Source organism: Dermacentor variabilis, chromosome 1 (genome assembly GCF_050947875.1).
Source record: "Dermacentor variabilis isolate Ectoservices chromosome 1, ASM5094787v1, whole genome shotgun sequence".
Taxonomy (NCBI): domain Eukaryota; kingdom Metazoa; phylum Arthropoda; class Arachnida; order Ixodida; family Ixodidae; genus Dermacentor; species Dermacentor variabilis.
The window spans coordinates 19,964,250-19,976,250 of record NC_134568.1 but is presented as its reverse complement, the minus strand read 5'-3'; the positions used below and the strand labels follow the sequence as shown (position 1 = coordinate 19,976,250).

Below are 12,001 nucleotides of genomic sequence, written 5' to 3'. Positions count from 1 at the left end.
CGTTTCCTCGCTTCCATAGGCTTCCATTGCTGAAACTTTAACCGCTCTGGGAACAACATTCTTGCTTGCCACACCTTGATCACTGCACTTGGCTCCTGTCTCGGTGAGAGATGGCTCGGTGAGACATGTGTTCCAGAACATGTCTCTCACCAGCCTTTTTGAACAATCGACCTACAGCTTTTGTTATTCCCGAAAAACCCGCTTGTTCCATTGAAGACGCGCTAGCTTTGTGCAAGGCCGCTTCGGGTGCTAGTTAGCACGTGTCCAGAAACGCTGGATATGCCAACAGAACGCGTATCGAACAAAGATCTCCGATCGCGCCGCATATCTTGCTTTTGATTTTCACAATGGGGGCTGACACGCACGCCTAGCCCCATTACAAAAAATTGCAAGCTCCAGCTCCCTCGACTTCGGGAAGTGGCGTGCTTCAGCCAACCACCGGGCAATGGAGAGGCCTTCGCACGGGTCCGTGACCTCCGTGATCACCGCCAACCCAGGACCAGGTAAGTATGCGAAGGCCAGTGTAGGAAAACGGCGCATGTGTGAAACGATGGCATGTGATACAGGTAGACAAGTCAATTTAAAGTTAATCTGGGAAGACAGCAAAATCACAAACGATATTCCGTAAAGGCTACACTACAATAGACCATATTCACACTATCAATCAGGTGATAGAGAAATGTACGGAATGTACGAACTGTGGATAGAATTGAGCCTGCTCTCAGGAACGAAGGAAGCCTAAAAGCAGTGCAGAAGAAACTAGGAATGCCATGAATCAGATGTATGCGTTAAGAGACAAAGCCGGCAGTATCATTACTATTATGGATAAAATAGTTAAAATGGCTGAGGGGTTATATAAGGATTTATACAGTACCAGTGGCACCCACGACAATCATGGCAGAGGGAATAGTCTAGAGTAATTTGACATCCCACACGTAAGGCCGGAAGAAGCAAAGATAGGCCTGGGAGCTATGATAGGGGGACGGCAGCTGGAGGGGGTGGGAATCGGGTAACAGCAGATTTGTTGAAGGATGGTGGGCAGATTGTTCTAGAAAAACTGGCCATCCTGTATACGCAATGCCTCATGACCTCGAGCGTACCGGAATCTTCGAAGAACACCAACATAATCTGAATGCATAAGAAAGAGGACGCCAAAGACTTGAAAAATTATAGACCGATCAGCTTACTTTCCGTTGCCTAGAAAGTATTTACTAAGGTAATCACAAATAGAATTAGGAACACTTAGACTTTTGTCAACCAAAGGACTAGGCAGGATTTCGTAAAGGCGACTCAACAATAGACCATATTCACAATATCAATGAGGTGATAGAGAAATGTGCGGAATATAACCAACCCTTATATATAGCTTTCATTGATTACGAGAAAGCGTTTGATTCTGTCGAAACCTCAGCATTCATGGAGGCATTACGGAATCAGGGTGTAGACGAGCCGTATGTAAATATACTGAAAGATATCTATAGCGGCTCCACAGCCACCGTAGTCTTCCATAAAGAAAGCAACAAAATACCAATAAAGAAAGGCGTCAGGCAGGGAGATACGATCTCTCCAATGCTATTCACAGCGTGTTTACAGGAGGTATTCAGAGACTTAGATTGGGAAGAATTGGGGATAAAAGTTAATGGAGAATACCTTAGTTACTTGCGATTCGCTGATGATATTGCCTTGCTTAGTAACTCAGGGGACCAATTGCAATGCATGCTCACTGACCTGGCGAGGCAAAGTAAAAGAGTGAGTCTAAAAATTAATCTGCAGAAAACTAAAGTAATGTATAACAGTCTCAGAAGAGAACAGCAGTTTACGATCGGTAGCGAGGCACTGGAAGTGGTAAGGGAATACATCTACTTAGGGCTGGTAGTGACGGCGGATTTGGATCATGAGACGGAAATAATCAGAAGAATAAGAATGGGCTGGGGTGTTTGGCAGGCATTCTCAGATCATGAACAGCAGGTTGCCATTATCCCTCAAGAGAAAAGTGTATAATAGCCTTGTCTTACCAGTACTCACCTACGGGGCAGAAACCTGGAGGCTTACGAAAAGGGTTCTACTCAAATTGAGGACGACGCAACGAGCTATAGAAAGAAGAATGACGGGCGTAACGTTAAGGGATAAGAAAGGAGCAGATTGAGTGAGGGAACAAACGCGAGTTAATGACATCTTAGTTTAAATAAAAAAAAAGAAATGGGGGGGGCATGGGCAGGACATGTAATGAGGAGAGAAGATAACCGATGGTCATTAAGGGTTACGGACTGGATTCCAAGGGAAGGGAAGCGTAGCAGGGGGCGGCAGAAAGTTAGGTGGGCGGATGAGATTAAGAAGTTTGCAGGGACGTCATGCCCACAATTAGTACATGACCGGGGTTGTTGAGGTATGGGGAGGTCTTTGCCCTGCAGTGGGCGTAACCAAGCTGATGATGATGATGATGATGTTAGAGGTCATTACGTTACGTTTTGTGCGTGTGATTGGGCACCGCGTATCTGCTTAGTTAATACGCGAGTTGTTTAAATATACACTGCCTAAATACAACGAGCCTTAGTTTTGTTATTGTTCTAATATCATGCCATAGATATAATAGCTTCGCGCTTCCGCGAAGACTGCGTCTATATTGGCGCAAGACCTCTTTTATCCCGATATCATAGATCACAGTATATTGTTTCAGTGCAATGTACCTGTGTGCTTGAAGGATTTTGGGGGCAAACGTTTCCACAAGACAACTTGTCATGATGTGTTGTGTACCCTAGTTGAAATCTTGGCTTCAGCTACAATCTTTGTTCAAGCACTGTTGCCTCAGTGTTCATGTGAATATCTGTCTTGCATTGCAGAATTCCGGAGACAATCCATGTTGACTAATGGAACACGCAGTACCGCCTGGCTGATGGCACGTCCACGGACTGCCGTAGGTGTGGGAAGCTTTTCGGTCACTCGTTTACCATGCCTCGCAGTCAAGCTGGTTGAGGAAGCTAACGTTTGCTATCGGACACAATACATTAAAACAGCATCAATGAATGAATTCTGGGGTTTTAGGCGTCAAAACTATGATTTTATTATAAGGCACTTCGTAGTAGGGGACTCTGGATATATTTTGACCACCAGGGAACATTAACGCGCCCCCAATATTAAACACCATCGCTGCTGCCTCAGGTATGGTTGAGTAAATGTCGTTCATATACCTTTTCGTTATGCGGTTGATCCAGACCTTTCTTGCATCGGTTAAGTCATTTTATTGCTAAGCATTTTTTGCCTCATCTAATGTACTGTGACAACCTAAGAGGGGAGTGCAAGCTCCGCCTAAAAGTCCCGAGTCCGACTGCCCTTACACTTTGAAAACCAAGCCAGCACGAATACAGTCGTACCATCACGAGCTTGCTCTGCTAACGCAAATGCCCTTTGTCTCAGCGCTGATATGAGGATCATAGATAAAATTTGCCAAGATCTGCAGGTTTCATCATCAGGAATCGCAATTTTCTCTTTCGTGAACCATTCACAGCTTTTCAGGGTGAACTAATTTTTTTCATAAGCCCGATTATGCTCTAGCTATGTTAAAGGTAAAAGATGGAGAGTTTAGTCAACTTTATTTTTCAATAACAGCAGGAACCTAGTATGCAGCCGCCGTACAGGCATTTCCATGTCCCATTTTCTTGTATGAAATACAGCACCGATGTCTGGCGCTGAGTCGCTTATCACAGAGCACAAGCATTATCGAAGCGCGACAAGATGCGAGAGAACAAAACTCAGCCATTGCAAGGACAACCAAGCTCCGATCTAGGAAGAAAAGACGAAGGAATACAGCAATGGACACCTCTCGAAACACATGCGTGTCTTTTTCGTAACATCGCGTTGTGACTTCAGACTTTTGGTTTTTGAACTTATGAAATCACTTCTGGGGGTCGCAGTGCTGTCAGGGTCTCTTCTTGCTTCCTGCGCGTTCCTATCACGGAATGCTCCAGCCTCGTTTTCGCACAATGGTAAATCGGCACCTCTGCTTTCAGGGCATGCACACAGCATAGAAACCGGAAGCACTTGTTTCACACATCCGGTCTGCAGCAGCAGCCCAGTGGCCAGTACAAGCTACGCCCGCATGGAGGTACCATCGGACATTTTTGGAAACGACGTTTGGTGAGCCATACTATCGTATGAGTTACTTTCGAGGGAGCAGCTCACTGAAACGACACGGAACATTGCCTATGGCTCAATTATACTTGCACTGACGAACTTGTGCGACGGATGGAAGTGTTGTTCCTTGAAATGCCTAATGTCATCTGCAGTTCAAATAATATGGCGTTGGCGTTAACAGGATGCATTAGCTCAGGATTTAAGTGAACAATTACTAGAATAAATATAGGTAAACGAATAAATAGCATATTAGCGGCCATATTGCAGAAAATGTCCGTCCAGTGCATATAGGGCACTAATTTCGAAAAATAGACTGGAGAGAAACCATGAACTAGGCAACTGTGCATCTGTCCTATTCTGTCCACACTTTTCTTTTCATTTCTGCCCTAGACGGTAGGAACGACGACGCGCTAACAATGCCGAAACTCCACGCATGCAAACTTCATCAGATTAGCGAACAAAAATGTCGTGGCCGTGGAATCAAGAGAAAGAAACACAGGTGTTTTATCTTGGATTGACAAACATTGCAATGAGCGTTGTACTGTATATTTGTACAATAGGATCTTTAAAAGAACTTCAGCAGCAGATTTTATCTATTGTGCTTGAAAACACTGAAACATTTCACATTATTTGACATGTATTTCATATGTATGTATTGAGTTACGACATGTATCTGAGGATTCAGCCCCCCTCCCACCCCCTGTATTTGTTACAGATAACGTGAATAGTATAGTACGCATTTGAAGCATTTCCGATTATGTTACTCCTCCTCAGGTACGACGTGTCCTATAAAAAGCAAACCTGTTTTAGCTCAGGTAATATGGTCTGTTTCAGTGCCAAAGGTCTCACTTCCGTGGGTGCGTTTCTGGACCTTTGCTGCAACTTCGCGCTCAGATTGTGCAAATAGCCTTGCTATAAATGCGCGATTTAGCTTGTCGAACTTCAATTGGCAAAAATGTGTTTTTGTCGTGCCGTAACGAGAGTCACCCATATTGAGCTTCATTGTTAGTCTACTTGCAGGAACGCCACTGGAACCGGAGGAAGGGAAGAGCAAGAATTTTGCAATTTCTCTGGCAGTTGTTCGAGCAAACAGGATGCCTTACATGGGCATGCCAACGAGGTCACGGGCGATACAGCCAACATTTGCGTAGTACGTGATCTAACGTCTGCGAAGAATTCGAAGTTCGGGAAACACTGCCGGAATACAAATGGCAAAAGACATGTTTTTTGCTGCAATTAAACACTCACAAAAGAAAGACGCATAAAGACAACACGTCTTTCTTTGTGAGTGTTCAATTGCGGCAAAAAACATGTCTTTTAGCAAGCACCAACTAGGCCAACAAGCAGTTCTGTTGCTACAAAAGGCAAAGAACACAAGTGCGAAAGGTGTGGAAAAGTGTTCTGCAAGGCTCGTTATGCACGTTGCCGAACGCACACAGGCGAGAAACCTCACAAATGCGAAATATGTGAAAAATTATTTCGGCATTCTCATCACCGAGATATCCATAAACGTGCACATACAAACGAGAGACCCTACATTTGCAAAATATGTGAAAAATCATTGCGGCAGTCTGTCCACCTAAATAACCATATGCGCGTGCATACAGGTGAGAAACCCCACAAATGCCATATTGGTAGTAAATCGTTCAACCAGTCTAGTCATCTAAATAAATATAAGCGCATACAGACAGGCGAGAAACCCCACAAATGCGATATTTGTAATAGAGCGTTCAGTCGGTCTTGTCACCTAAGTGACCATAAGAAAATGCATACAAGCAAGAAACCAAACACTTGCGAAACATGTGGTAAATCATTCACGCGGAAGGCAAACCTCCATAGACACGAGTACACTCACACGGACGAGAGACGCAACGTCTGCCATAAATGTACATCATTTAAAACTAAACAAGAACTCGGGCAGCATCTCAACTTCTCTTGTAGCGACAGAGCTTTCGTTTGCAAATTATGTAATGAATCTTTTATGGACAACTCACGTCTCAGTCATCACCGCCAAATCACACACGGGGATAAAGCACTATCCGTGTCCTATCGTTTCGCAAAGGAAGAAAGCTCAGATGGACACATGTGCCAGAATAATACGTGTTACTTATGTGGAGATTCATTTGGAGACGAGGTTCAACTGCTGACACACCTTGTGACGCATAGGGATGCGCCGCCGTAATATGTGAAGGAATCGCACGCGGCCTTTTCATTGCGCGAGAGTGAAGCTGTGCTGAGAAACAACGTTGACATTCTGTCGCAGGAGCAAGCAACTAACTAAATGCATCGTGTGCAGAGACCGACTTCTTTTGACATTTACACCTGCCTAGTAAAATGCATGATGCGAACAATTCCATCGCGTTTCTCAAGATTACGAGACAAAATTTCGTCACCAGAAGTATTTGGGGTTTTTCGAGGTCGAAGTATATGGGAGGTCCTAGCCAGTGCTTACACCTTGCATAACTGCATGTGTTGTTTGCGAACACAGCTTTAGCACATTTATTTCAAGACAAACCCTTATAGGCTGCGAGTATGTGTTTTATGTAAGTAGAAGGTCTAGACGGGCCGCACAAGATCCTTGACTCCTCATTCCGGTAGATTTCTTTTTTTTTTGCAGGCGTTTTGACAGTAAACTCTGCTTGATGATTTTGCAATGCGGTTAGGAGGGAACATCTCTCATTGAAAAGCGTTTAAGAAGGAGGCACTGTTTTCTTGTCAACGAAAAAGTAAGCTCTGTCATTCATTAAGGTACTCAAGCCCTGCTGCCTTCCAGAAACAGCTTCTACGACAATATATAGACTACTCACGCGAACATTTATTTTCTTTCAAATCTGTTGAATGAATTGAGTGTATTGGTTCTGTCTGTACCTCTTGTATTCATACCGAAAATCTTCTTTGGAAACCATAAACTGTGCTGGTGACCGTAGTGAGATTGTATTAGATTGAAATAATTTGCAGCTTCACTATACCATGTGTTCTCCCACTAGGAAAATTTTAGTTGGTTTATTGTGGTGGCATAAAATTTTAGAGGGTAGTCTTTCATCCGCTTGGAAGCAGTCGGTTATGACTTGCACTGTTGCCTAGTTACAGCTGCAGAATATTTTTAGTGTGATGTGACAAACGCATCTGCTCGAGCAATGACAAGAAAAGTTAGATGCAGTTTTTAGGCATATTGACACGCGCACTTGCATATCTTCTTGTGAATGTGTTTCACCGGCTCACAATTTTTAAGTTACCCCTCAGTGCATGACGCGCCTGCAGGCATCGGAACATTCTTGAGGTTTCTCATCGATTATATTTTTTCTGCATTGTAGTCGCACCTTGTGTAATCAAATTGTACGCACAACGCGAATACAGTTGTGCATTCTGGAAGGCATGCAAGCATCTACGATTACCCTTGAATCTTCGATGAATCATGTAGGAATATGCGACGCTCGTTAGCCGTAAATCACTTATTGGATTATCGACGCATGTGCTCGGAAATATATTTCTGTCCGAGTGCAACTTGTTTTGTGGGTTCACGTTCAGCCAAACAAGAGTGTTTCGTGGCACACAGTTCTGTGTGTGTTGTTCACCGTCACTACAAGGCCACATCTCGTAGAGGAGGTTCGCTGTTTCCGGATACACCCTGCAATTCGTGAAGACAGTGTAAACGTCACCATGGGCTAGCGAGCTAGCCTCGGGCTACGATTACTGAAAGAGTACGAACGTGTGCGTGAGAAGACTAGAAAGATCAGGGCCCTGTGAGCAGCCGTATTTAAAGCCCCCATGTCGCCTACAAAGATTGTTATGCAAAAACCAAGGGATGCCACCAATCTTCCGCGCATCATCGTGTGAAGATCCGGAAAGCTGGCTGGAAACTTACGCAAGAACCGCTACGTGTAATAATTGAAACTGTGACGATGAGCTACGGCATGACTATGTCATTGGAGGACACCGCCGAATCGGAAGTCCAGCATAACACCGCAGGAGCGGTTTCGGAGCGTCTTCCTGCAAGCATTCACGAGCGTCGTGCGCAAGGAGTGGGACGAAGTTCTGCTTGAAACCCATGTGGAGCTATCGAATGAGAATATCGTGATCTTTAGGGAAGAGACAAACTGTCTTTTCAGCAACGTCGACCGGGACATATGCGAGAAAACTTGCTTCATCTTGCGTGGTTTGAAGCAAGAGCTTTACACGGTATTTAATTCGCAAGGCGGCCAGGAGTGTTCGAAGTTTCTCAAGGAAGCCATCGGACTGTATAAGATGCTGGAAATGGGAACATAGCCGCCTAGTGCTTTCTCCAAAGTCAAAAAAATTCCTGCGACTAGGCTCTGACGGGCTCCGAAAGACCATCAGAGCCCTTGCTTTCTGTGATATCTACTAGAAAGAGGCTGGTTTCGCTTCATACCGACGTTCCACTTCGACAGTACCCTGCAGCTTTCTGGAATCCCAGAACTCGACACAGTGCACAACGCTGCCGCCATCATGTGTGTCCCATATTAGCGTGCTCTCTCGTTCACGTCTGGGCACGTCAGTTTGCCGCGTGTTTTGTGCCTTTCATTTAGCTTTTCGTACTTCGTAGTTTCAATTTTCCCTCTGCATGCTATCTTCAAAAAGGCCTCCTTTTCTTCAGACTCCGACAGCCGTATGCCCAAAGCTGCAACGCGGCAGTCAGCACTTCGTAAAAGGTTTTTAAAATTTATTTTCTTTATACTTTCTGTTTGTACGCTTGTTTATAACCCCGCCTTTTAGGAAATACATTTATTATTGTTCGTCGTTGCTTTCTGTCTGTGTAGTGTCGTGGGCTCTAGACGATGCATGACGCAGAAGCCGCCGCTAATGGGCGTAGCGCTGCCGAACCGGCACGCAAGTGACGCTGGATATACTGATGTATATCTGGTTGCATGGTGCGCTCATGCGCCTCCTTGCTCTGGCGGCGCGGTTTGCCTTCTAGCTGTGGATTTGATGTGCTCACACCGCCCACCTACATGCCAACGGCGCAAGCAAGCGTATTTTGCTTTCGCTTCGAAGACGTCGCGGATGGCGCTTCAAAACGGCCATGAATGCATACATTTGAGATAGCTTAACATTCGCCTCATCCTACTTTCACGCTTCAAATCGAGAAAGGCTAGCTGATATCGGCGGGCCGAGATGCCTAAGTACGGGCCTCTCTCGCTGTTTGTCTAGCAGCCGCGCGCTGCTTTGAGTTCAACTATTCTCATATCGCAGTTCCCGTTCAAGCTACAGATTTTACACGCGTGGTCACTTGTCGTGAAACGTTTAGACTTTAGGTTATGCTGCTTAGCATTACTTTCCGTCGGAAAGAAGGTGTTGTAGCCAATGTTGGGGTCACCGGTGGCGGCGACGTATGATACGCACGCAAGGAAGAAACGTTCCTCCCCTTTTCATTCCACAAGATGGCGCGACGTGTTAAGTGTGCATGAAGGAGGAAAACGGCTAGTAGCTCCTTTCTCGCTCTCTTCTTTAGGAGTGTAATGAAGGAATATGAAGCGTAATAAACGAATTCTCAACAGCGTCTGGATCGAAAAGCACGATGACCAGACAAATCCATGTACAACCCATCCTTCCCATGGTGGCTCAAGAGTTACGTCTAGTGCGTTCTAGGAAACTCACTGGAATAAAAACAGCTTGTTTCACTGCGCGAACGACTTCACGCATGTGCATTTTTCAAAACTTCTTCCCTCTTCAACCACAGTCGAAGCTCGTGAATCAACATGAACTTCAGGACATCACGATGCAGCTTCTAGCGCTCGTCCTGTCTGCTTCTAGTCTCTGTGTGTCTCACTTCGCCCTACAATTCATGAATATGTTCTACTACAAAAGGCGGATCCGCATCTGTATTACTCTCGCATGATACGAACAGACTTTTGTAGACCCAGAAAGTTTAGTAAAAAAAGAAAATTCTCTTTCCTCGTGTTTTCCCAAACGGTCCACATGGGTGTAGTATGACAGAAGCTGCCACTTACGTTTACATCACTGTGCTAATGCATGCATCGACCTCTCTCGGGGCAAAAAAAATGATTGCTTTCTTCCTGTAACTGTAGTCTGACTGCACATCAGGACCCCGTTTTCAATTTACTTCTAGGAGCGTTGCAATAAGTAGGGAAGGCCAAGGGGACCAGTAATTGGTCTGCAACATCTGCAGTAGCGTCTGCATCCATTCGTCTGACTTGCAAATACATCGGGTCACGTGCTTCGCCAAGAGGACTTACGTATGCGCGCAATGCGTTGCAACGTTCGAGTCGCGTGCGACGACAATCATCGCACATGCCGCAACAACGAATAACGCTCGCAAATGATGCTCGAAAGCTCAACCCAGCAAGTGACTCAGAGGCTGTATCAGTGCCATGAAGCCGGCTCTTATTCGGGCTGGAAAGATAGCCTGTAGACGGACATTCCAGTTTAAAGCGTCGCAACTACTTTCACTGTGCTGTTCGATTTCTTGATAATCAAGCTCCGAGCGTGCATCTTTCTGAGCCCAAAATAGGCATTTAAGGTATGATCGATGCGTGCAGGAATTCGCTCGTCGACAATTACCGCAGCACTTACGGCAACGCAAAAAAACGAGTGAGGGATGCAATGGCGCACCTGTATTTTAATGCGAGCATTCTTGGTGAGTGTAAGGCAGTTCGTTCAGCCATCTGCCTAACTGTATTCGTGGGCAAAGCCACACCTACATGATATAACTGAAAGTCTGCTCGCTTTTCGCTCAAGAGGCCACCAGCGTGACTTTTCCTAGGGCGCCGGAAGTAGACTACGAGCGATATGTCGTGCCTGCGGTGTACTTTTTACTTTTCCTTACGCAATAAAAATAGACTTGATTGCCGATATGAAATATTCCTCAAATGAAAACCTTTATTTAGTGAGCTTTTCCGGCCCATGTACCGGATGTGTGTAAATAAGCATGGTCTGAGCCTTAAGCCTGTTCAAATCTCGTGTTGATGCTCCCTATAGTGTATCTTTAATGCAGCATCAGGTAGCTGCTGCCAATAGAAATGGCACGCCAAAGCCAGCGTGATGTACGACAAACGATCAACGGTCCCATCTTGCCTCGGCTTGCTCTGACAATTCATTCGTGTGTTATACGGCGGGAATTCTTTTAAACCGCCACCACTTTCATGATACTCTGAAAGTTCGAGTAAATGAAGCCTGTCCCACTTGTGGTTCAAGCGATGGCGAGATCAGTAGGTTTGAAAACACACACGGCCAGAGCACATCGAAAAGTGGCTGGACGACACACTAGGCTCGTTTGTTTGCGGCTCCGTCATCATGTGGCATCATATTTGCATAGTAATAAAGCGGTCTCCCTTGGTTCGTTGTATACCATAATTGATTACCTTCTTGCGACACATATCTATGAGATTCGAAGTGGACAGCAGCATAAGTAATTTAACGACTACTGCGCTCATCGTGGACGACATGAAACGCAATTTCCGACTGTGGCTCAATCAATGATCAGGACGCGAAACTGTCTCCAGTGCGCGAGGCCGGACTGTGCAACGGCTACGCGCGACCCACGAGCGTTCGTCACCGAAGAAGCGTGGGAACTTCAAAGCAACTGCAGTTCCGTGTTGCTAGGTGGTGGCGAGGCCAGCACTGAACTTTGTGGATAACCGAACAAATCAAGCGTCCCTCGTCCAGCGATATGAACTATCTCCTTCGTTTGAATAGAGCCTGATAATCAGCAGAATTATCGCATCTGGTATTCACCCACTGGTTATGGCTAATTTACCTTGTGTACCTCCTACACCTTCACCAGTCCTTACACGAGCAACAGCTCCCCTGCAAGCTGTGCCCTTCTTTGACAAAGAGCAATGATGTCGTCCCATGAACGCAATTTCTTTTTTCGGGAAGTGAGTGTTAGTTT

At 45.5% G+C, this 12,001-nt stretch overlaps 1 non-coding gene across 1 annotated transcript; it reads right to left on the bottom strand.

Moving 5' to 3' along the window:
* Positions 1–348: 348 nt before the first annotated feature.
* On the bottom strand, positions 349–511 carry LOC142568266 (U1 spliceosomal RNA). Its single transcript, XR_012825386.1, has one exon. It is a non-coding gene; the product is annotated as a U1 spliceosomal RNA (small nuclear RNA).
* Between the last annotated feature and the right edge of the window lie 11,490 nt (positions 512–12,001).